The sequence below is a fragment of the Panthera tigris genome, chromosome E1 (genome assembly GCF_018350195.1).
Source record: "Panthera tigris isolate Pti1 chromosome E1, P.tigris_Pti1_mat1.1, whole genome shotgun sequence".
Taxonomy (NCBI): domain Eukaryota; kingdom Metazoa; phylum Chordata; class Mammalia; order Carnivora; family Felidae; genus Panthera; species Panthera tigris.
This window is the reverse complement of record NC_056673.1, coordinates 30,624,069-30,648,848: the sequence shown is the minus strand read 5'-3', so window position 1 is coordinate 30,648,848 and position 24,780 is coordinate 30,624,069. Positions and strand designations below refer to the sequence as shown.

At 39.5% G+C, this 24,780-nt stretch overlaps 1 long non-coding RNA gene across 2 annotated transcripts in view; it reads left to right on the top strand.

Annotated features, from left to right (window-relative positions):
* Positions 1-3,775: 3,775 nt before the first annotated feature.
* Positions 3,776-24,780, top strand: part of LOC122233696 — a 119,635-nt gene continuing 98,630 nt past the window's right edge. Inside the window, exon 1 of one of the 2 annotated variants that reach the window (XR_006211360.1) lies at positions 3,776-3,839. This is a non-coding gene — a long non-coding RNA (uncharacterized LOC122233696). Of the gene's footprint in view, positions 3,840-12,370; positions 12,605-24,780 lie in introns of those variants that run through there. The other variant, XR_006211361.1, reaches the window with a different exon arrangement.

Here is a 24,780-nt window from a genome sequence, read left to right as displayed (position 1 = left end):
TAGGCCTTGATCTCAGGATCATGAGTTCAAGCCCTACGTTGGGCTCTGTGCTAGGTGTGAATCCTAAAAACACATTCGTGCTCTTTGCTTTTTACAATTGGTCTGTTTAATTTTTTTTCTCTCTGAAATTTTGGCAGTTTATATTTTTAATGGAAAAAGTATTTTTCTGGGGTGCCTGGGTGGCTCAGTCGGTTAAGCCTAAGACTCTTGATTTCAACTCAGATCATGATCTTGTGGGATCGAGTCCCATGTCCAGCTCCACGCTGACAGCACAGAGCTGCTTGGGATTCTCTCTCCCTCTCTCTGCCCCTTCCCCATTCATGTGCATGTGCACTCTATCTCTCAAAATAAATAAATAAACTTTAAAAAGAAAAAGAAAAAAGAAAAAAGTCTATTTCTTCCAAGTTTTAAACTATATTTCCCTTAGCAAATATTTCTTAAAATTATTTTCATTTCTTGTCTATGGTTATTTTTCTGTTCTTGTTCCTTCTCACTTTTTCTCTTGATTAGTCTAAGTAGTGATTTACCTAATTTATTGTTCATTTTAGTTACTGTTCTTTTTCAAAGACCCAGGTCATATATGCATCATCTTTTTTAAAATTTATAATAAATTACATTCTGTCTTTACATTTGTTGATTCCTATACTTTAATTTGCTTAGGATTTTTCTGTTTTTCTTTTACTACTCTGTAGAAGGCATTTTGCCAAATGCCTAATTAATTAATGTGCTTTTTAATTAATATAGTTATTAATTTTGATTAATTTAGTTTTAAATACAGCTAGATTTAGATCATACAGATTTTTTGTTTTTTCATACTTGTATTATTAAAATTTAGCGAAGTCATGTATTTATATTATTTATAGGCTCAAATAGTTATGTAAAGATTTGTTATTGGCACAGGAACTCCCTGTTCTTGACATTTTAGTTGCAGGTATATGTGGAAATAGTAAGATCAATTCTAACACTCATTTATGCTTTCTTCCACTTATTGCCTACTTGATCTGCCATATGCTATGGAGTTGACTCAAGAAGGGGAGTCAGGGGATATTCGATGGAAACCTTGTATGTGAAAGGGGCTCTATTCCTGCGTCAACCAGAACAGTTCCTTTTATTTCTTTTGCCTATACTGCTCCATTTGAGCATTTCATAAGAAGACAAATTTCAACAGCTGATAGTGTTTAAAACTCATTAAACGTACATACATGAACAGTGCTTACATGGAAACCCAGTTATAAAAGCTCAGTACATTATTGGACTCCAAGAAGCCATTGAGAGTAAAATTCATTATTATTTAATGTGACAAGAAGAAAAAAAATTCTACGGCCCATTAGATTATGACACATAATCTTATTTTTAGAGAGAGACATAGCAATTTGAGAGATGCTAAAATATGAAAAAATATTGTAGACTAAATATGGCATATGCCTTTTAGTTGTGAATTAAAGCCTTAGGTTTGCTTGACAATTTTGTGACTTTGTTCAAAGATTAAGTGCCCAGTGAAATCTAAATTGAGGAGGAAGTCCAGCAGAAGATCATTTGCTAACTGGACATCTGAATTCAGCTTGAAAAGTGACATCTCACACTTTCCTTCTCTATGTTCTCATTCCTCATGATCCAGACACCATCAGCTTTGTTCAGTCTCCTTGGCAAGACTGCACATCCCTGGAGCCGGAGTCTTCTGCTTAGTCGGGAAGGGGAGATGTCCTATGTTCAGGGCTTGGAAATGTCTTCTTGGATAAGTGTAAGCCACTAAGTGCCCAGATGAGCTCCTGCTGTTTTGTGCTCCCTCCCTGGACCACGTGTAGCACAGCTGGGGCCTCGTCTGCAGCGGTCCCACAGTCTGGAGGACGATGTGTCATCAGCCTCCTTCTCAGTCTTGGCATGCATTTGCTGCTTTCTTGACAATAGTCCAGAGCTTCTCAAATGTTTCCATATAGTGGCTCTGATGACCCCAGAGTGTGAGAGTGTAGAACCTGGAAGCCTGGAGGTCGAGTTCAAAGCAACTAGCTCTAAATCTGGAAACATTTTATGACTCCCCTCATCTTAAACACTTTTACAAATTAAGTATTTAATTTTGTGGGGTTTGACTATGAATATGGTATTTTCCCAAAGATCTTTAAGTAAAATGGCCCCAGGAAAACATGCCATACGTACACATTTTTGCTTTGTGTAACTCACACACCACTTAAACTGTGACATTACACATCCACCACTTGGAGAAGCATGGATGAAAGAACCTGGAGGGATCTGAGTTCAGGTCCTGGCTTTGTCATTAAGGAATTATGGGATCTTGGAAAGTTAACTAAACTCTCCAAGTTTCAGATTATTCATCTGTAAAAGGGAGATTAAAGGCACCAAACTCACATGATTATCTTTTTTTTTAAGCTTATTTATTTATTTGTTTATTTTGAGAGAGAGAGAGAGAGAGAGAGAGAGAGAGATTGAGCATGAGTGGGGCAGGGGAAGAGAGAGAGGGAGAGAGAGAATCTGAAACAGGCTCCATGCTGTCAGCATAGAGCCTGATGTGGGACTCAATCTCCCAAACTGTGAGGTCATGATCTGAGCCAAGATCAAGAATCAGACGCTTAAATGACTGAGGTGCCCCAATCACATCTTTATCCATTTATCAATCAACAAACATTTGCTTCAAACATTTCATAGTTGGGCTATTGTTGATAATATTGTTATAAAAATCAGGAGGCATGTATCCCTTCGAATCTGTATTTTTGTATCCTTTGGGTAAATACCTATTAATGCAATCTCTGGATCTCCATAGACTTTTATTAATCACATAGGATGTGCATCTTTCAGGGGCTGGGAGCAGATGGATGGCAAAGGATTATTGGAAATGCTTCCCAAGGGAAGGCAAATGTGAGCTAAGACCAGAGAAGTAAAGGTGAGAAGGGGTTTTGATGGTCCATTTCAGGAAAAACCTCAGAGATAGCATGATTCAGGAAAGTGAAAGGTGCGAAGGAAGGAATGGTGATAGATATCAGGAGGAATGGTGAAGAGAATGAGGTGGTAGACAATACACATACCCAACTTTGCTCTAGTGAAAATAAACTATATAAATCAGATGACATAGAAAAGAGAAAGGTTACTGTAGTAATCCAGGTGAGCTGCTTTGGAAGTCCAGCCTAACGAGTGAGACAGAATGAGAAGTTAGGATTAACAGTCATGAAGGAGGTAGAAATTTCAAAATAGTGTAACTTACTGGGTTCCATAGAATTTGTCTCTATCATTCTTAACTTCCACTTCCCACATGGTGTTCAGAGCACTTGGTATTATACCACTTTAGAGTGGTTGCTAAAAAAGGAGGTAATAGAAACACTGGTTAAAAAATTTGATATTTTAAATCTGACAGTAGTAAATTATTTATTTTTTTAGTGTATAGAGAATATACTATTTATTGCTGAGCTGAACAATAAAATTAATTTTATAAATCATTTTATTTTTTTCAATTGTTAATTAATTCTATGAAGTTAATATATCTTTATGTTGATGGGAGAAATATGCATAATAATAATAATGTGCGTTAAAGTTTACTATAAACTATAGAGTGCTTTTATATGTATTTGCTCATTTGATTCTCCCTATGGCCCTATAAGATAAATGTTTATCCTCATTTTACAGGCAAGGAAACTGAGGCATAGATTTACTTGAGGCCACTCAATTGCTAAGGCAGGAATTGGTCTCAGACTGGGTGACTCCATGCCACGCTGCCTCCTTTTGTGATGTCAGTAATGGGATCAAGATTCCATCTCCTTTTGGGAAACTGGCAGGGATTCTGGGTTGTAGCAGGAACCTGCAGGAGAAGATGAGAATGCACCTTGGTTCATGTAACTCTCTCCCTGACCTCCCGTAGACAAATTACTTGGCATGCTATTGGAGGGGTGGGAGTTTATTTAGTTTTTCTGGGTGTTTCTTTAAGGATGTTAAGAGGAAAAGGCCAATAGTAATCTCAAACAGGATATCCTTTAGGGAAAACACTCCACACTAAATACAAACAAGAGATTTCAGACTGAAGAATTGCAGACACCGAAGAATCCCTTTAAGTGTGTGTGTGTGTGTGTGTGTGTGTGTGTGTGTGTGTAGCTAGTTAGTTTCAGGTTCAGAGTATCTCTTAGGCTTTTTAGTGGACCACCTACTAGAGATACATTTGAGTACTTCTGGTACCCTGTGCAAATCTTGATGAATGTTTTTCAGGATTCTTCCTCCTTCTACATGTTTGGTGCACATATTTTTTTTTTTTCTGTAGATTTCTGATCTTTCTTTCTTTCTTTCTTTCTTCTCTTTCTTTCCTTTCATTCTTTCTTTCCATGCATTCTTTCTCTCTCCTTCTCTCTCTCCCTCTCTCCTTTTTTCTTTTTGCCAACAATCTTGCTCCTGGAGTAGTTAAGTCCATGAGGATACTTAAAAACAAGAAGGATCAATGAGTGCATTCCCCCTGAGTTCAGCCAGGACCACCCACAGTGAATCATGTGTACGAGGACTATTTTCAATGGGGGCAAATCCTCAGCAGATTTTGCTGTCCTCTGGCTTTAGTGTTTGGTTTCCATCATCTCTTGGGTCACGAAAGTAGGAGGCTACTTCTATAATCATCTGACTGAAGTTCAATCAGTGATCAGTGACCATGGAAGAAGAGGGAGTGACAAATCAGTCCCCTAAGCCTCTGTTGCATTTGTGTTTGAACATCCCCTTCCTGCCTACCAAGTGTTCTTCTGAATACCCCATTGTTATAGTCACACTCACCACCCTTTTGAGGGATTTAATGGCTAAATCAGATCTTTTTTTTCATGGCACGTCTCAAGGCGGACCCCAACCCTTATCTCAGCAACTGATCTTTCCCATTGCAAACCTGGTGCCAGTGTGTCCCAGAACCCTCTCGGCCCCTGAGAGAGCACTTCAGAGTAAACAAATTGAAATACCAAGAGGATATTTACAGCCACTGACCAAGCTCCCAATTTCCTTGGCTGGCCCTGTAGACAATGTACTCTTGCATTAGCCTTCAATTGTACTGTCAGAAATTGATACAAGACCAAGATTGAGAAAATATTATGCTAAGCCAGTCAATAGGCAAACAAAACATTGTCTACCATTTCTTTAGAGGATCTTGGGATAAATGTTTGTTTGCTTTCCCAGTGATATCTCAGTCACCACAAATTCTGGGCCTCTCCTGCTTAAACTTCCTGATTTATTTCCCAGGGACACAAGAGAACCTGGCTTTAGAGATGGGAGAACCCCATGGCACCTAACAGCTTATGCTTTCCTGGGGTTAAGGGACCAAACTCTCCTCAGCAGGCTTCTGCCCACTCAGCCCCACTGCGAAAACTCATAAAACTCACATTAAATCAATTATGAATGGAAGCATCTTTTTTAAAAAAAGTGTTTATTTTATTTATTTTGAGAGAGAGAGAGAGCACGAGTGGGGAGGGACAGAGAGAAAGGAAGAGTGAGAGAATCCCAAGCAGGCTCTCTGCTGACAGGATGTGGGGCTCAAACTCATGAACCATGAGATCATGACCTGAGCTGAAATCAAAGGTCGGATACTTAACTGACTGAGCCTCCCAGGAGCCCAGAAGGGAAGCATCTTCTATTCCCATCTAAATGCAAGTGTCCCAAGCCTTGCTATGGGCTAATGCTTACAAAGTGAAGCCTCTAGATTTGTTTTGAGTCTCTGGAGAGAAAGGCAATCAACTATAGAATGTTCTTAAATTCATTTCTTGAACCCTAATTCTTTTTCAAAAATTTAACCATGTGTTAAGAATCTAGCCCAGTGTTTTGGAATATATGATCTGTAATAAGGTCTTATTAAATCCTGTGTGTTTTCTCTCCTTCACACAGTTAGGTTAATTTCCTCTAACTTCACACACCTGCCTTTATTCCTTTGCATTTGTTTACTGAACCTAGAATGAATGTCTTTCTTTTCTCCACCTTGCAAAAGTCTACTGATTGGTTCAGATTTGATTTATCGGTCTCTTGTTCAACTGAACACATCCATTAGGAGGTAAAATACACATCCCCAAGCCCCCTTCCCTCTGCTTACATTCCCTTATCATTTTTACCATCCTTATGGTGTCTAGTACTGTCCCCTAAGGCTGGGACGAGGGTGAGGCAAATGAGATGTCAAGGGCACGAAATTCAGGAGGCACTCACTGTCCAGGAGGTACACTTAAATTGTGAGCCCTGTACATCCCACTTGTCCTCCTGGTCTGGACCTTGCTCTCCCTGCACAAATCCTCTCTCAGCAAAGACTGGTACATGTCAGATAGCCCTAAGTGTATATGTGTTGCCTTATATTCAAATAATATGCTTAGGCTGTTGTCTCTTGGTTTTTCAATTTAAGATACTGGCTAACACTTTCTTACCATGGCAGAAGACGATTCAGCCCTCTTCAATAGTCACCCACCCCTTCTCCTGACACATACTCTCCTTCCCCCATCCTTACGGTATGATCCCATGACACTCTCACAAGGTTAGATTAATAATCTGTGTTTATATTAGTATGGTCATGTCAACATTATCACAGCTGAGCCCGTAGAATACAGTGTTTGCATTTCCTTTCTCCATAACTTTTGCTTTTATTACAATTGATGGCTTCTTGCACACTTTATTTTTGCATAATTTTTCATTTATTTTACCACTCCTGGAAACCTAAATCATTTCCAGAACTACAAACGCCTTTCAGTATGGTTAAACACCAGAGAACTTATGGATTCCATCTCCATCTCTCTGGAGTCCTCCGTTCTCCAAGCTGCGTTGAGATGCTCAGCTGGCAGAGGGGGATTGCCCTTCACCTTGCTGTGTGTGTGGGATCCTTATATCCCAGAGCCCAGGATGTCTTTATTCTTGGCTTACTCTCCTCTGGCAGAATAAATCTTTGAGAACTTGCATGTAAAAAAAATGTATTTATTCTGGCCTCATACTTGATTCATAATTTGACTGAGAATAGAATTCTGAGAATAGAATTTTTTTCAATGGCTTTGAAGCATAGCTTCATTGCCTTCTAACTTCCAGTCCTGTTGTTAAGAGCACTGATTCCTACATTTATATGTGGCTTCACTTCCCCACCCCCTTTTTCCTTATCTTTGGAAAGTCTTAGGATTTTCTCTTTATCTCTAGTATTCTGAAATATTGTGATGATGTATCTAGGAATAGGTATTTTTAAATGCACTGTGTTGGGCACTCAGTATTTTGCTTTTCTTTTGGTTTAAATCTAGAGACTCATTTATAGGAATTTTCCTTCTATTATTATTTTGCAAGTTTCTTTCTTTCTATTGTTTCCTTTTTTTTTTCTTCATCTCTTCATCTCTCTTTCTAAAATTCTTATTGGTCAAATGTTGGCCCTTGTTCCATTTATCTATTGATATATAACAAGTCATCTAAAAACTAAGCAGCTTAAAACAACAGCAATCATTTGTTTTCCTCACAAATCTGTAATTCAGGCAGGACTTGGTGGAGGATAGCTTCATCGCTGCTTTATGTGACATCACTAGGACATCTCTAATGAGATTACAGTAACTACTTCCAAATGGCCCAGTTACAGGGCTGGTAAGTTGGTGGTGGTTATTGATGGGAGTCTTGGTATCTTCCCACATGGGACTCCCCACAGCTGCTTGAGCTTCCTCAGAGCATGGTGGCTGAGTTCCAGAGTAGCATTACTGGAGAGAAGTTGCGAGGTGTCTTATGACCTAGGCTTGGGAGTCCCAGAACATCATGTCTACCACGTTCTATTGGTCAAGCAAATCACCAAAACCAGTTCTATTCAAAAGGAGGGGATTTAGATTCTACCTCTCAATGAAAGAACAGCAAGGAGTTTTTAGACATCTTTAATTTGATATTATATTTGTTCCCCTAATATTCATGTATTTCTCTTATATTTCCTTTTTTGACTTTTCCCCCTAGATTTTGAAGGTATCTTCAACTTTATATTCCAGCCCTTCAATTGACCTTTAATAAAAACAATTTTTTTTTAAATCATATTGGTCTATTTCCCTGGACTCTTCTTTAAATTCATCCATTCTTGCTCTGTGGATAATGATATTTTTTATCTTCTGAGGATAGAATTATAGTTTGTTAGTTTCCATTTTCTTCTCTATGCAAGCTCCCCTTTTCTCCTATTCTTCTCCTTCTTCCTTTTCTTCTTCTTCTTCTTCTTCTTCTTCTTCTTCTTCTTCTTCAGTTTATTGGTTTTCATCTCTGCGTTTCATGTTAGGGACTTTCCTCAAATACCTGGCATTCTTTAGCTAAGTAAAGCACTTAGACACTGACAGTGAACTCTGGGTGCAGAGAGTTTGTTGAACATTAAAACATCATTGGTGATCAGGCTTGAGCCAGCTTTTTCATCAAATGAAATGACAGTATCTGTAGTCCCCCCAACCCCCTGGGGCCAGCCCACTTCCATGGGGAAGAAATTTCCAAATCCTGTCTAGGGAGTAGAAGACCATCTGACAGAAGTCTGGAAGCTAAGAGTCTTACCATTCAGAATGTAAACATTTATTTTAATAGCCTTGTTTTCATTATAATAACTCACCTTGCTCCTGTCTGCACCTGGCTTCTCCAGTTCAAAGCCTTTGTTATTCACTGCCAAGACATGGAGTCTCCCATGTTGAGAGTCTGAGTTGGAGTCTGAGGTGGAGGTGGGAGAGCTCTATTTGCTCAGAAGGAAGGAGATGGCGGAATTGACCGCTCATTTAGTGTACAGACCATCAATCCGTCTTCTTTGTGGTTTTTTCCTGCAACTCTACTCTCAGAGGTATCTGGGATCTCAAATTCCTGAGCCTTTTTGGAACTCCATGCCCCCAAATCTGCTTGCTCCCTTTGGACTTCCCATAATGGTCTTTGGGCTGTAACCATGCAATTAATTATCTTTTTCACCTTCAAAAATATTAACATTCTAAAATCTACTGTCTTCTCTTCTATTTTCTCTGTCTTTGTGAATTTCCACTTCCCGCCACTTCCTATCATTTCATTGGAATTTTGAGAAGGGGTGGAAATATGTATTGAATCCGCCATGTTTAACCAGAAACCCACCTGTGTTTTTCTTCCCTCTGGGGAACTGTTTAGTGTTTCTTTTGAGATAAGAACAAATTCCTTCCAGATGACCCTGAAGAAATCCACAGAGTAGACTAAGACTCTCTCATTTCTGATCTGCAGGACAAAAGCGCTGCTTACTATGGCTAATCCAGACAGTGAGGGAGCAGCAGCTAGCTTCCATGGCTGCTTCAGAGCCCTTATAGACTCACATCACACAGAGGCAGGCCGAGCAAGCTACAGTTGTGTCTGCTTCCACTTTCAGGGACCAAAGAAAAGCCACATTTATTGGATTTGTCGATAACTAGGCTAAGCACTTAATGTGGTATAGATCTCATTTAATTCTTCTAACAAACTTATGAGATATGTGTGATTATTACCTACATCTTAGAGATAAAGCATCTGAACCACAGGGTTTTAACATCTTTCCAAGGCCACACAGCTGACACATGGCAGAGTTTATCCAGGAGGTCTGCTTTTGAGACTGTCCCTACTCCACTTTGTCTCCCAATTATATATTATTTGTGTGATTATGCTTTTTTTTGTTTGGAGACCATCACATCTGGGCCAGGGATTTTTGTCCTGGCCTGACTACTGAAGGGAGGAGAGGCCCATCTCCTTTTCAAATTAAAAAAAAAAAAAAAAGATATAAGGAAAGATGTTATGTTAGGCCATTGTAAGTTGGTTAAAGAGGATGGAAGAGGGATCATGGCAGTCAGTAAGAAATGTATCCCAATAAATGCATGAACAAGGATTAGGTTTTAACAAATAAGTGCCTTTTATGTACCAAGCATTATGACAGACATACACAAACTTACTGCTTTGTGTAAGCTTTAAAACAGCCTTAAGATGGGGCACTTGGGTGGCTCAGTCGGTTGGGTGTCCGACTTCACCTCAGGTCATGATCTCGCAGTTCATGAGTTCAAGCCCCACATCGGGCTCTGTGCTAACCACTCAGAGCCTGGAGCCTGCTTCGGATTCTGTGTCTACCTCTCTCTCTCTGCCCCTCCTCTGCTTGCACTCTGTCTCTTTCTCAAAAATAAATAAACATTAAAAAAATTTTTTTTTAAACAGCCTTAAGATAAAGGTGACACTTCTACTTTTCAGATGGAGTAGCTCAAGTTCAATTTGGTTAAGGTATCCATTAATGTCACACTGGTAGAAAAGCACAAAGCTAGGATTCAAACCCAGACCTTCTGATTCTAATCAAACCTGGTTCCATTTTCAAGGGAAGATTTCATTGTTTTTAAGAAAAATATTATCTAAAAAACCCAAAAAATAATATCTATAATGGAAATCTTTTATCACATAGTTTGGTATGTATCAGGCCTTAGAAAGGTCTAACACATAAAATTAATCTCATCAATCTTCTATTAAACAATGGCATTAGCCATAGATCTTGGGCAAACAACTTCACCTCAGGTTTTTTGCCTATTAGATGGAGGGAACAACACTTTCAACTAAGAGATAACAAACAGAAGACACACTGTACTGTGGCACATGCAGTGAATTATACTGTGCATCACAACAAGATGTATACTCCAATGTATATGTATACTGCATCTTCTTCTTTATCCATTCATCCATTGATGGACATTTGGTCTCTTTCCATACTTTGGCTATTGTTGATAGTGCTGCTATAAACAATGGGGTGCATGTGTCCCTAGGAAACAGCACACCTGTATCCCTTGGATAAATACCTGGTAGTGATTATGCATGAATTTTTAGGCAAACTTCTGAGGTTCAAGACCCACTTGCTAGCCAAGAGACTTTATAAATTATTTAATACCTGAACCTCAGTCCTCCCATGAAGTGAGACTTGTAATAGTGAAGGTTGTGCAAGTAATATGAGGTATTATATGTGAAGTATCTAGTAGTTAGTAGGCACTCCAGTTATATTAACTAATTCTATGCAGAAATGTTCAGGTGTGTAGATGACTTGGTGGGGTAAACTTTCTCAAGAGGTCTATTTTTATGAATTAATTCAGGGCAGAAAGGTTTGTGTGGGATCCTGGGGTGTGAAAAGTGGAGTGGGAAAAGAGTGGATAGTATAGAACCTTGTTACTGAAAGTGGGCCCCACAGACCCTGCTCTGGTTTATTCACTTTTTATCTTTTAAAATTTATTAATTTAAATTTAAGTTAGTTAACATACAGTGTGGTCTTGGTTTTAGAAGTATAACCCAGTGATTCATCTCTTACATATGACACCCAGTGCTCATCTTGAAAAATGCCCTCCATAATGCCTGTCACCCATTTAACCCATCCCCCACCATCACCCCTTCAGTAACCTTCAGTTTGTTCTCTGTATTTAAGAATTTCTTGTGGTTTGCCTCCCTTTCTGTTTCTATCTTCTTTTTCCTTCCATTGCTTAACTAAATATAAAATTGAGTTCACCTATAGCTAATAGGAGTCTCAGCAGATTTAAACTTTTGCATGGGCTCTTATTAGGTGTGTTGTTGGAAAACTTTTGAATAAAGTCAATTATAAGATTTTAGGAAAAAATGTAAAATTATTTTTAAAATAATAAATAAAAAAGTTTTCAAAAATTCACACCTAATAAGAGTCCATTCAAAAGTTCAAATTGACCAGCTACTCCTGTTGGCTATAGGTGAATTCAATTGCGTATTTAGTTAAGCAATGCCCAGGGTCAACTGTGAGGGCTTTACATGCATTCTTTAGTCTTTACCACAGCCCTCGTCATTATGATTCAGTAAATGTGCCTGAATTTGTGAAGCTAACATTCTAACAGGGAAAAGACAAAAGGTACACAAATGAACAAATAATCTAGTCTGTTTTAAACCATTTTAACAGTGACCATATGCACTGAGTTTATTCACTTTAAAAACATTTAGCTTAAAAAAATAAAAACATTTAATTTTCAGGATTAGTTTCTACAGATGAGACCACAAAATAAACATCTAGAACAAAGAACATTGCTTTTAAGTAACACAAACATAAAAGTTTTGTCTTTTTTACTGTAGCCCCTTGTTTGTGGGTCAGGGAAGGCTCTATGCTCCTTTCAGTGATGCTGTCATTGATCAGAATACACTGGGATGTAATTTTGGCAGAGTAGGTTTATGAGAAAGTTACTCAAGAAAATTAGTCTCATTGGGTCTTATTTTTGATAATTCTGTATTTTTTAGTTTGACCACTGTCATGGTTTTAATATATGTCTATAAATTTGGCATTTATCCCCTTAAAAGTAAACTCCAAATGCCTATCTAATGAATAGAATTTAGCAGAAGTGATGCTCTGTGGCTTCTAAAGATAGGTCATAAAAAGGATAGCTTCTCTCTGGCTTTCTCTGTATCTCTTAACTCACTCCTGAGAGCGCCAGATGCTCTGTCATGAGGACACTCAAGCAGTCCCAGGGAGAGGCCTGTGAGTGGAAGAACTGAGCCATCACCAACATGGTACTCATTGAACAAGTCCCTTTGGAAATGGATTCTTCAGCTCAGTCAAGCCTTTGGATGGTTCAGCCTCTGCTGACATCTTGACCACAACCTCAGAGAGCTCCTTAGTCAGAGCTACCCAGGTAAACTGCTTGCGGATTCCTGGCCCTCCAAAATGGTGAGAGAATATTTCTTGATTGTTCCTACCCATAACGTTTTTGAGTAATTTTTTATGCAGTTGTAGATAACCAAGCTAGAAGTGATACTTGAAAATAGGGTGTTACCTGGAGGTTCCTCAAAAAATTAAAAATAAAACTACCATATGACCCAACAAGAGCACTGCTAGGAATTTACCCAAGGGATACAGGAGTGCTGATGCATAGGGGCACATGTACCCCAATGTTTATAGCAGCATTTTCAACAATAGCCAAATTATGGAAAGAGCCTAAATGTTCATCAACTGATGAATGGATAAAGAAAATGTGGTTTATATATACAATGGAATACTACTTGGCAATGAGAAAGAATGAAATCCTGCCCTTTGCAGCAATGTGGATGGAATTGGACAGTGTTATGCTAAGTGAAATAAGTCAGGCAGAGAAAGACAGATACCATATGTTTTCACTCACATGTGTATCTTGAGAAACTTAACAGAAGACCATGGGGGAAGAGAAGGGGGGGGGGGAGGAAGTTACAGAGAGGGAGGGAGGCAAGCCATAAGAGACTTTTTTTTTAATTTTTTAAAACGTTTATTCATCTTTGAGAGACAGAGAGAGACAGAGCATGAGCAGCGAAGGGGCAGAGAGAGGGAGACACAGAATCTGAAGCAGGCTCCAGGCTCAGAGCTGTCAGCACAGAGCCTGATGTAGGGCTTGAACTCACAAACTGCGAGATCATGACCTGAGCCGAAGTTGTATGCTCAACTGACTGAGCCACCCAGGCACCCCAAACCATAAGAGACTCTTAAGTACAGAGAATAGGGGTGCCTGGGTGGCTCAGTTCATTAAGCATCCGACTTCAGCTCAGGTCATGATCTCACCGTCCGTGAGTTCGAGCCCCGTGTCGGGCTCTGTGCTGACAGCTCGGAGCCTAGAGTCTGCTTCGGATTCTGTGTCTCCCTCTCTCTCTGCACCTCCCCACTTGCAAGTTGTCTCTCTCTCTCTCTCTCAAAAATAAATAAACATTAATTTTTTTTAAAAAATACAGAGAACAAACTGAGGGTTGATGGGGCGTGGGGGAGAGGGGAAAGTGGGTGATGGGTATGAAGGAGGGCACTTGTTGGGATGAGCCCTGGGTGTTGTATGGAAGCCAATTTGACAATAAATTATACTTAAATAAAATAAATTAAATTGATACATAAAAAGTTAAAAACAAAAAAGAAAGAAAATAGGGTGTTACCAAAACAAAAATCTGAAACATCAGAGAGGTATGTAACCAGGTAGTGAATGGAAGCTGGAACCTCACAGAAGGTTTGGGGAAAGCCTCATGAGCTTTGAAGAGACTATTAATAGAAATCCGATGGCTGTCAAGGGGGCTGGCTGGAGGAAGAAAAAGAAAATGAAGAAATGCTATTGGAAGAAAGGGGTGCTTATTCTTTAGTGGCAGAAGGTTTAGCAACACTGTCACTTGTGTTAATGTGAAAAGTAGGGAACATGCTTTATGAACTGGGTGATACAGCTAAGGAGAGTTACAGGCAGAGTGTTGAAGATACTGCCTGGTTTCTCTTGGCTACTTTTGGTAAAATGCTATAAAGAGCTATTATAATACTTATAATTTATTGAAAAATAATGGACATACATTCACAGTAGAAGTTTAAACCACACAGCATTGATTTATATATTTTGGATTACTATGGTGGATTCAGCTAACATCCTCCTTCTCATATAGATATGATAAAAAGGAGAGAAAGGAGAAAAGAAAATAGAAAAAAATTTCTTGTGATGAGAACTCCCAGGATTTACTCTCTTAAATTTCCCATATGTCACACAGCAGTGCTGTAATTATCATGTGGTACATTACATTATTTATTTTAGAATTAAAATACTATGTTTCAAGTATATATTGAAATATTTAGTATTATTTATCTTACAATTGAAAGTTTGTACCTTTTGGCCACCTTCCTCTAATTCCCCCACCCCTACTCTCTGCCTCTGATAACCACAAGCCTGAACTCTTTTTCTATAAGTTTTGAGATTCTACATAAAAAGACAAAAAAGCATTTCTTTGTTTGTCTGATCTATTTTACTTAGCATAATGTCTAAGTTCTACCCAAGTTGTTGGAAATGGCAGGATTTCCTCATTTTTTTGTGGCTGAATAATATTCCATGCTGTATACATCCCACAGCTTCTTTATCCTTTCATCCTTCACTGACACTTGGGTGGTTTCCATGTCTTGGCTATTGTAACTAATGTTCAGGAAACCTGAAGAGGCTTCTGTGTGAAGTACTGAAACCTCTCACCAACGTCCAGCTCCAATTTGCCAGCCATGCAAGGAAGCCTTCTTGAAAGTGCATCCTCCAGTCTCATTCAAGCTTTGCAATGACTGAAGCCTTGCCCAATCATAACATCATTTGAGTATACACCAGGAAATTGGACCATTTCAGGTGTACAGTTCATTGATTTTTAGTAACTTAGTGATGGAACCATCAACACTTATCAATTTAGGAACACTTTTATCGCCCCAATAACATCTTTTATGATCATTTACAGTTAATCCCCCTTCCCACTTCCAGATTTGGACAACTAACGAATCTATTTTCTGCCTCTATGAATTTACCTTTTCTGGGCATTTCATAGAAATGGGATCTTAGTATATGGTACCTTGTGCCTGGTTTTTCATTTAGCATGTTTTGGAGATTCATCCACGTTGTAGCATGAATTCGTAGTTTGTTCCTTTTCTTGGTTGAATAGCATTCCGTTATACTGATGCGCCACATTTTTGTTTTATTAGTTGATGGGTGTTTGGCTTGTTTCCAGTTTGGGGCTGTTCTGAATAAAGCTGCTATGAATATTCACATGCAAGTCTTTGTGTATACATATGTTTTCAATTCTCTTGGGTATCCATTTGGCAGTGGAATTAAGTATGATCACTCTGTGTTTATCTTCTTGAAAGACTGCCAAACTTTTCCTCAGCGGCTGCACCGTTTTATGTTGCCACCAGCGATATGAGTGTTCCTGCTCCTCCACCAATTTTGGTGGGTGAGAAATAGCATCCTATTGTGGCTTTAATTTGCATTTCTTTGATGACTGATGTTGAGCATCTTCTCCTGTGCTTATCAGCCATTTGTGTATCTTCTTTTGTAAAATGTCTGTTCATATCTTTTGATCCATTTTATTATTGGGTGGTTTGTCTTATTAAGTTCTAAGTGTTCTTACAATTCTGGATGCAAGTCCTTTAACAGATTAGTGCTTTGCAAATATTTTCCCTCAGTCTTTTGCTTGGCTTTTCATTTAGATTGTCTTTCAAAGGACCAAAGTTTTGAATTTTGATGATGGACAATTTACCCTTTCTTCTCCCCTGTTTGAGAACTGTACTTTAAGTGTCATATCTATAAAAATCTCGCTTGGAGTACCTGCGTGGCTCAGTTGGTTAAGTGTGTAACTCTTGATTTCAGCTCAGGTCATGATCCCAGTGTTCATGAGTTTGAGCCCCACATTGGGCTCTGTGCTGACAGCATGGAGTCTGCTTGAGATTCTCTGTCTCCTCCCTCCACTCAAAAATAAGCACACTTAAAAAATATTATTATTATTTTTAATGTTTGTTTATTTTTAAGAGGGAGAGCATGAGCCGGGGACGGGAAGAGAGAGAAGGAGACACAGAATCTGAAGCAGGCTCCAGGATCTGAGCTGTCAGCAGAGAGCCCAACATGGGGCTCAAACTCACAGATCATGAGATCATGACCTGAGCCAAAGTTGGACGCTCAACCCCTAAACTTAAAATTTTTTTTTAAATCTTTGGTTAACTTGAGGTCTTGAGAATTTTCTTCTACATTTTCCTCCAAATGTTTTGTTGTTTCAGCTCTTACATTAAGTCTATGATCTGTTTTGACATTTGGGTATTGTGTGAAGTGAGGGTCTGTGTTCAATTTTCTTAACGTCATTTCATGAACAAACCTGCCCTTTTCCCAGTGAATTGCTTACACCTCTGTTAAAGATCAATTGGCTGTAATTGTCAGTACTTATTTCTGACATGGTGCCACACTGATCTTGATAACTATTGCTTTACAGTATATTTTGAAATTGGGACATGAAATTCTTACAATCTTGCTTTTTAAAAAATTGTTTTGTCTAGTCTAGATGTTTTGCATGTTCACATAAGTTTTAGGATCTGCTTGTCAAGCTGCTCCATATTTTGACAGCAGTCTCCTGGGAGACTCTGAGCCAGAACTGCTCAGCTAATCCAGGCGTGAATCCTTGACCCACAGGGATGATAATGATAAGTGTTTGTTCTTAAGTCACAAACTTTTGGGTAGTTTCCTTCATAGCAATAAATAATTAATTCAACCACCCAATTCTATTTAACTTGCCCATGCATGATATTTGGAATCCCTAAACATCCTGCCACTCCTAGATTTCAAAATTTGTTGCCATTGAGGAAAATGTGAGAAAATGTGGCAGGTGGCAAAAATAAGAGAACTAAGGAAAGGAGGGAGTGGTAGGGCACGGAGTAGAGAGAGGTCTGGAGCAGCAGTGAGCTAACTGTGGCTTGAGGGCCAAATTGGACCCAGAGCCACTTTAAGAATGTCTTTTATATTTTTATGTTAAAAAGAAAGGAAAATAAAGAAGGGAGGGAGAAGGGGGGAGAGGGAGGAGGGAGGGGGGAGAAGGAGAGGGAGGAGAGAAAGTGGAGAGGGAAGAGGGGGAGGGGGAGAGAGGGAGGGGAAAGGGAGAAAGAGAGAAAGAGGGAAAGAGGAAGAAAGAAGGGGAGAAAGGAAGGGAGGGAGAGGGAAAGGAAAGGAAGAAGGGAGAAAAGAAGTGAAGGAGGGAGAGAGAGAGGAAGGAAGAAAGGGAAGAAAGAAAGGAAGGAGGAAAGAAAGGAAGGAGAAAAGAAAGAAAGAAATGACTGTGTGGTCATTTTCCTTTATGGAAAAAGTTTGCTGCACCAGAATTACTCTAATAATTGAAAGAATCTAAATTGCCCCTGCCAGTATCTGTGGAAGTAACTATGTAAGTCCTCCAGATCTCAAGAACAAATGTGTTCCATTCTGTGGATGGAATGAGATGTCTCATTCTGTGAATTCAGTTGCCACCCATCCTTCAAAACTCCATGCACTCAGCACTGAGTATGCACAGACCTCTCTGCTTTATGGTTTGCGAATCCCTACAGCTGTAAGCCAAATCAGTGTTTTCTCTTTCTGCTCTCAGTTAAATGGAGAATGGCTCTTCAACTGGTGTTTAATTTTCAGTGGAATGTCTGGAGTTCCACTCCGTTTAGCATAAATAACAAATAGCAATGATACCAACGTCATTCATCGTTTGTGTTTCCAGGGAAGTGGAGGGCAGGATTGTAGATTCTTCTGCAGATTTCTCTGGTGTGGTGAAAAAAACCTTCCAGATTTGGGATACAAAGAACTGGATAAAAATTTCTAGCTTTGAGTGACCTTGAATAGTCATTTACCCTGACTGAGCCCCAGGTTACTTAATTTTTATTGTGGCATCATGCCTAGGATTACATATGATGGAATTTTAAAAGGTGTTTGTATCCTATACATTTCTACACTTAAGGAAAGGGATGTCTTTATTTTATTTTCAAAGGTGGGGAAATAGTTCAATTCTTTGTTGACAATGTAGAGTTTCTGTTTATCGTAATTCATATCACAGATTATATAAATGAACAGAGAGTTCCCAAGTTGATGTTACCATGTTTCTCAAGAGAATCCAATTACATCCAGTTAACAAACTCTTTTCATAAACAGATGTCTCTCTGGAACTGATGATAGATGGGGAGTGAACTTGCTGTGCTAGTCCCATGTAAAATGAAAGACAACTTTGAGTCTTGGCTAAAGCAGAGGAGGATCAACCCCAAAGAAATACTATAGCACTCAGGGTCTTTTTCCCACATACTCCTTTTTCTTCTGAAATTGGTTTTCCCTTTTTGTGGTTGTTTTTATTTTTGAAACATTAGCCCATTGGGAAGAAAACTCAATATCTACAAATGTTTTCAATAGAATAAATTTCAACCACCCCAGGTCAAATGCAATGGGAAAGTGAGTTTGACCTTGCTCATGAAACAAACATATTTGTTCATTCACTTCATCATTCCCCTTAAAGTTACAGCTTCATTGAAAAGCTTTTATTTTTTTAATTTTTATTTACTTTTTATTTATTTTTATTTTTGAGAGAGAGAGAGAGAGCATGGGAGACAGAGAATCTGAAGCAGGCTCCAGGCTCTGAGCTGTCAGCACAGAGCCTGACATGGGGCTTGAACCCATGAGCAGTGAGATCATGACCCGAGCTGAAGTTGGACGCTTAACTGAGCCACCCACGCGCCCCTCATCAAAAAAGTTTTAAATTAGCAGGACCCAATACCTATTGGGTATCCCTATGGGGATAGGCAGGCCACCTCTCATCTTGGCTGGGATTCTAGGCATGTCTGGAATGAGGAGAGGTAGAAAGATCTGGCATGGACTCTCATAGGTCCCTGCCATTTTTATCTGCAAACCTGAGCTTTCTTTTTTCACCTCACCCTGTTTGGATTGGTGTCTAAATTTTAGGTGATCTGTTTCTGACTTGAGTTTCTTGTTGCAGTGTGCGTCTGAGAGCTGCCTTTTAGGTTCTTATGCCACAACCATGGGCAAGAGGTACTGTTCCCCTTTCCTGGATCCTGTTTGTGAGCACTTTCAAAGCCACTTATCGGTATTTAAAAATTACTTCCTTTACATTTATAATAATATCTAAAGCACCTGGTACAGCATATGCCTTAGGTAAGGGGCAGTTTTCTTCCACTTTCCCTCCTTCAGTTACAGTATAAAACCATGGCACTGTCCACCAATGAGTTCATCCCATCCCTCCATCACTTCCCAGGCTTTAGGTTCAGGTTTAGTCTGCTGAAACATGGGATTTTAGAGTCTGCTCTTATAAGTTCAAATTCTTGGATTGAAACCCAGATCCATAGGCAACTAGCTCAGTGTTGTGAGGCTTCGACAGTAAATGGGACATAGAGGAGTTTCCTTGGAATCACTTGCACTGGCTACCTTTCCTTTGCAGTTCTATTGTTTCCAGACAGAATGGCTAAAGGTTATTTCTCATCCCTTGAGAACTCTATCAGGATTTATATCAGTAATTAAAAGCATGCTGCGTGAGGCAGCTGAATGCATCCAACAGTACAAATTTAGGCAGGAAACAGTGAGTTACTCCCATTCACTCCCAAGCCACTATGGCACTTATTTGAACACTTTATCTTGGTCCAGCTGCCAGAAAACTTTTCATTCTCTTCCCTTACATACAGGGAGCCGCCTTTCCTTGGCTATCTGAACTCGGAAACATTTAACATTCTCCCAGGAAATAACTCCATTCAAAGCCATTGTTTTTAAGTGCTGGAGTGATTGACTTGAAAGTAACTTGCGTAAATCAGTGCTGTTGATTACTAAACACAATGGTAATTACTAGGGAGGATAATAAAAACACAACACAGTCGTATGAATAATATGTCACAATTGAAAGTAGAACCTATAATGGCCTTCAACTGCAGTATATGCTATTAAAAGAACAGTGTTAGCAAGAAGGTGGCTTGCATGCTTCTGCTGATTTTGCTGTTTCCCCACATGGCAAGTATGGTTAAGTGATCACACTTTTCTCCCTTTTACATGTGGACGTCTCAGAATCCTTCTCAGCTAGTACTCAAGGTGGCCATTGTCAACCAATTGGATCTGCCCAAAAGATGCAAGTGATTTTCTATCCTAATGATAAAGTGTATGTTTTCATACACTAGACTTGAGTTATTTGAGGATGGAATTCTTTTATTCACCTCTGTATTCCTAGCACTTAGACTTAGTACTTGACGTGTAATGATCACTCAGGAAATAGTTATTAAACTGAATGCCTGACATTACTCAATTAGTAATTAAGTACTCTGTTCAGTCAAGAAGAGCTTCCCACCACTATGGGTGTCAAATGGGGTATAGGTATGTGGACATCCTATCTCCTTTGGTTCTCAGGGTATGAAATGGTCTGAGAGTTGTCAGAGACCCAGAGAAGTCAGAGGCTTCTAACTGTGGGCAACCTCATCTAATTATGCATTGTGCTTTACACATCTTTTCTGTGCTTTTCATTATGTGAAAAAGATTGAGGAAAAGGTTGGAAAGCACCAGGTAAAATAACCCTCTCTGGATAACATTAAGGAACCACAATGATATTAGGTTATCTAGAGAAGAGCTCTATATTTCTTTATGAAGTATTTCAATTCCTGAAGATTGCAGATAATGACAAGCAGAAAAAAATATGTCAATAAAGCAAGGAAGGATTTATCATAATCAAATCCTTGTGTGTGTGTGTGAACTGAACAGCAACATAGAGAGTTCCTGCATCTTGCAGAAAGCACTCTCTTCTCTTAGAAATGGGGTAGCCCAGAAATTCTGCACATACTGATTAGACAACATTAATGACCCTTTTCTATGCATTGGATATAAATACTCTTCCGGGAAGATAAATTCTATAAATCTCCAAAGAGAAATGAGAATTTTCTTCTATTTTCTGTTCATGGTCTCTGAATTCTTAATGGGGTAAAGAAATGTTCAGAACCAACATCAAAGACATGAGCTGACATCAGGACGGTCTATTTGACATTGAGACTATCTTTGAAAATCTGGGACATGTAAGCTCCCATTCTTCTAATGGATGTGTATGCACCCCAGGAGTGTTCTGAATGAAGTATTTGCAGAATGTGCATAGCATCATGGGACAAAAGCATGGGTGGGGTGCTCAGGTGTTTTGGTCATGGCAAGTTTCCAGTGTTGTGCAATGGAGAAAGAATGGACATGAAGACAGACAGCTAGGTTTAAATCCTGGCTCCTGTCTCTCTAGCTGTATGGTTTTGAGGACTAAGCCTCAGTTTTCAATCATAAAAACACCTGAACAATGTGTACTATACAGGTTTCTGGGGTGGAGGGGGGGAAGGTGGCTAATGAGACAATGTATACAAAGCACTAGAACAGCTGGCACAATTAAACCCTCTGTATACCCCTGGGTCGCTCCCATGACCCAGTGACAGCCAGACCACCAGAAAGGACAGATAGAAGCTTGGCTGGGTAGCAGAGTTAGGACCCTTGAAGCCTGCCAGATACACATTCCTGTAGTGTTAGTGGCAGAAAGCAGGGCTCCTAAGGCTTTGGGAGACCAGGAAGAGGAGCTATGTGTGAAGCAGTGTTCTTCCCCCTTGGTGTATACTTCCTGTATCATCTCCTCCCCTTGAGCATGGGTAAGGTTTGTGAATATGATCGGGTAGTCACTCTTGTTATGGTGTTACATGGCACACTTAACTTCAAGAAAGGAAGATTATCCTTAGTGGAACTGATCTAATCAGATAAGACCTAAAAAGAGACTGGGTTCTTCTTGAAGAAGGAAACCCAACATGTGGGAAGGTTTCTGGTTTTGTTTGTTTGTTTATTTGTTTTTGTTTTTGTTGTTGTTGTTGTTGCTGGCTTTGAAGATGGAGAAGGTCAAGCAGCAAGGACCTGAGAGTGACTTCTAGGACCTAAGAACAGCCTTTAATAGTTGAGAGAAACCCTCATTGACAGTGAGCAAGGAGCAAGGAACTGAATTCTGCTAATAATCACATAAGCTAGAGGACCATGAACTCCAAATGAGACATAGCCTAGTCAATGTTTCCAGTTTAGCCTGTAAGACCCTGAGTGGAGAACCTAACTATACTATGCCCAGACTTCTGACCTACAAAAATTGTGAAATGAGTAATGGCTATTTAATTAAGTCACTAAATTTGCGGTAATTAGTTATGCAGCAATAGAAAACTAACAAATTATTTTGAATCTAATCCATTTAGGACTTTATCTGTCTCATTCAAGATTTAATTTTTAAAATATTTTAATTTTAATTTTATTTTTTTAATGTTTATTTTTGAGAGAGACACAGAGTGTGTGTGAGGGAGGGCAGAGAGAGAGGGAGACACAGAATCCAAAGCAGGGTCCAGGCTCTGAGCTGTCATCACAGAGCCTGATGTGGGGCTCAAACCCACAAACTGCAAGATCATAAGCCAGAGTTGGACACTCAGCAAACTGAGCCACCCAGGCTCCCTAAAATTTTTTTAAAAGTTTATTTATTTTGAGAGTGAGAGTGAGAGAGAGAGAGGGAGACGTGGGAAGGAGCAGAGAGAGAGGGAGAGAGAATACCAAGCAGGCTCTGCACTGGCAGTGCAGAACCAGATGTGGAGGTCGATCTCACAAACCATGAGATCATGACCTGAGCCAAAACTGGGAGCTGGACACTTAACTGACTGAGCCACCCAGGCACCCCTTAAGATGATCTTTCAGAATTATGGAATTATCCCACTCTGCCAGGTATTATAGATATCTGTTTTCATGTATGTCTTCAATAGCTAGTAAGCTCATTGACAGTGGGCTCTAGTTCTTGTCACTGTTGTTCCTCAAATTGTCCAGTGTAGCACTCAGTAAACATTTGTTGGGTTGGATATTTCTATAGCATTTGGCCTCCTACAAAGCATTCACAGCCTAATCTCATGTGATACTCACTGAAACTGTGATGTTAAGGCAAAGTAGAGAAGGGAGCTGAAGTCAAAGAGGAAGAGAGACTAGTCTGTGTTTAAAAGGAGAATCCCTTGGGGTCCCTGTGTGGCTCAATTGGTTAAGCATCTGACTTCAGCTTAGGTCATGACCTCGTGGTTCATGAGTTTGAGTCCCTCATCAGGCTCTGTACTGACAGCTCAGAGCCTGGAGCCTGCTTCCTATTCTGTGTCTCCCACTCTCTCTGCCCCTCACCCACTCGTGTTGTTCTCTCTCTCTCCCCCTGCAAAATAAACATTAAAAAAAGGGAAAAATCCCCATACCCTCTTAATTCCCAGTACTACATAGTTTTGCTACATTAGAGCTTTCTCCATGACAAGGATTAGGATATGAAGTATCTTATACTTTGAGTAGAGTTTTGCTGCAAAGGACCTTGAGGGTTCTGATGGAGCCAAGCCAAAGGGAATAATGCCCAGGCTGTTGAGTCCCATCTCATATTTTCCAGAGCTTTGAGGAGTTACATGCTTGTTTTCCATGCTCCATTTCTGAAGGACAAGCTAATCAAGGAAAATGTTCCCTTGTCTTACAATAACCTCAAGATGAGAAACATATTGCCTTAAAGAATTATTTCAAAGGCAAGAATTCACATGAATATCTTGGCAGCTTACTGTACTCTGAGCATATTAGAAAAATTGGGGGTCTTGGCACTTTTAAAGTTACCCCTGCTGGTACTCATGGCCACTAGAAGATTCAGAAGGACTCTAGGCTGGGTATCTTGTGTTTCTTGGTGCCAAGACCATATGGAGCCTCTAAATGTTAGCATAATCACTACCTGATTAATTCATTAGTTTAACAAATATTTGAGTGCCTGCTGTGTGCAAGGTACTGTGCTAAGTGCCGAGAGTATAGTGGTAAATAAAAACAGACATGGTCTCAGCTCCCTGTGAGCAAATCATGTTCTGGAAAGCTGTCTTTGATTCCCAAGGACAGTTTAGGAACTTATTCTGTATGTTCTTATTTATTATAATTGAGGGACAGATCTATTATACCAGTATCTCATTGTATAATAGTTCTTTGGTGTCTTTGGTTTATCAAGCCAGTGTATAAGGTTCTCTAGGTCAAGGAATGTAGACCCTCTTCATTGTATACCTAGGACTATTGTGCTTGCGCAGAGAATGTACCCTACATAAAGCTTATTAAGTAACTAAATGAGTAAATGAACAAATGGCTTCCTTGGGGTACCATATTTGGAGGTGATTGTCTTTGTAAACTCTACCTGGATGGAAGTTTTAGAAGGCTCTCTTCATTGCTTGGACCACAGTAAATATTCAATATGTATCTTTTGAATATATGTATTCTTCATAATCGAGGACATTTTATTTGTCTCAGACGTGATAGAATTCCTGAACCTACTTTGCAGGGGGTCTTATTCCCAAAGGAGAAAACTCAACTACCCAAATCCTGAGCAGTCCAAAAGCAGGTTCCCTAAATCACCCCCATTTTTGCCTAGGAATCTGGAAATGTTACAGCAGCTGTTTATTGAGTGCAGCCCAAATCCCAAATTAGCAAGGCTAAGTGGAAGAATCGGCCAGCCATCACTCCTGGCCCCTGAAAGTATCTTTAAAAAAATGCCAAAGCGACATTGACACTACTGTTGGAG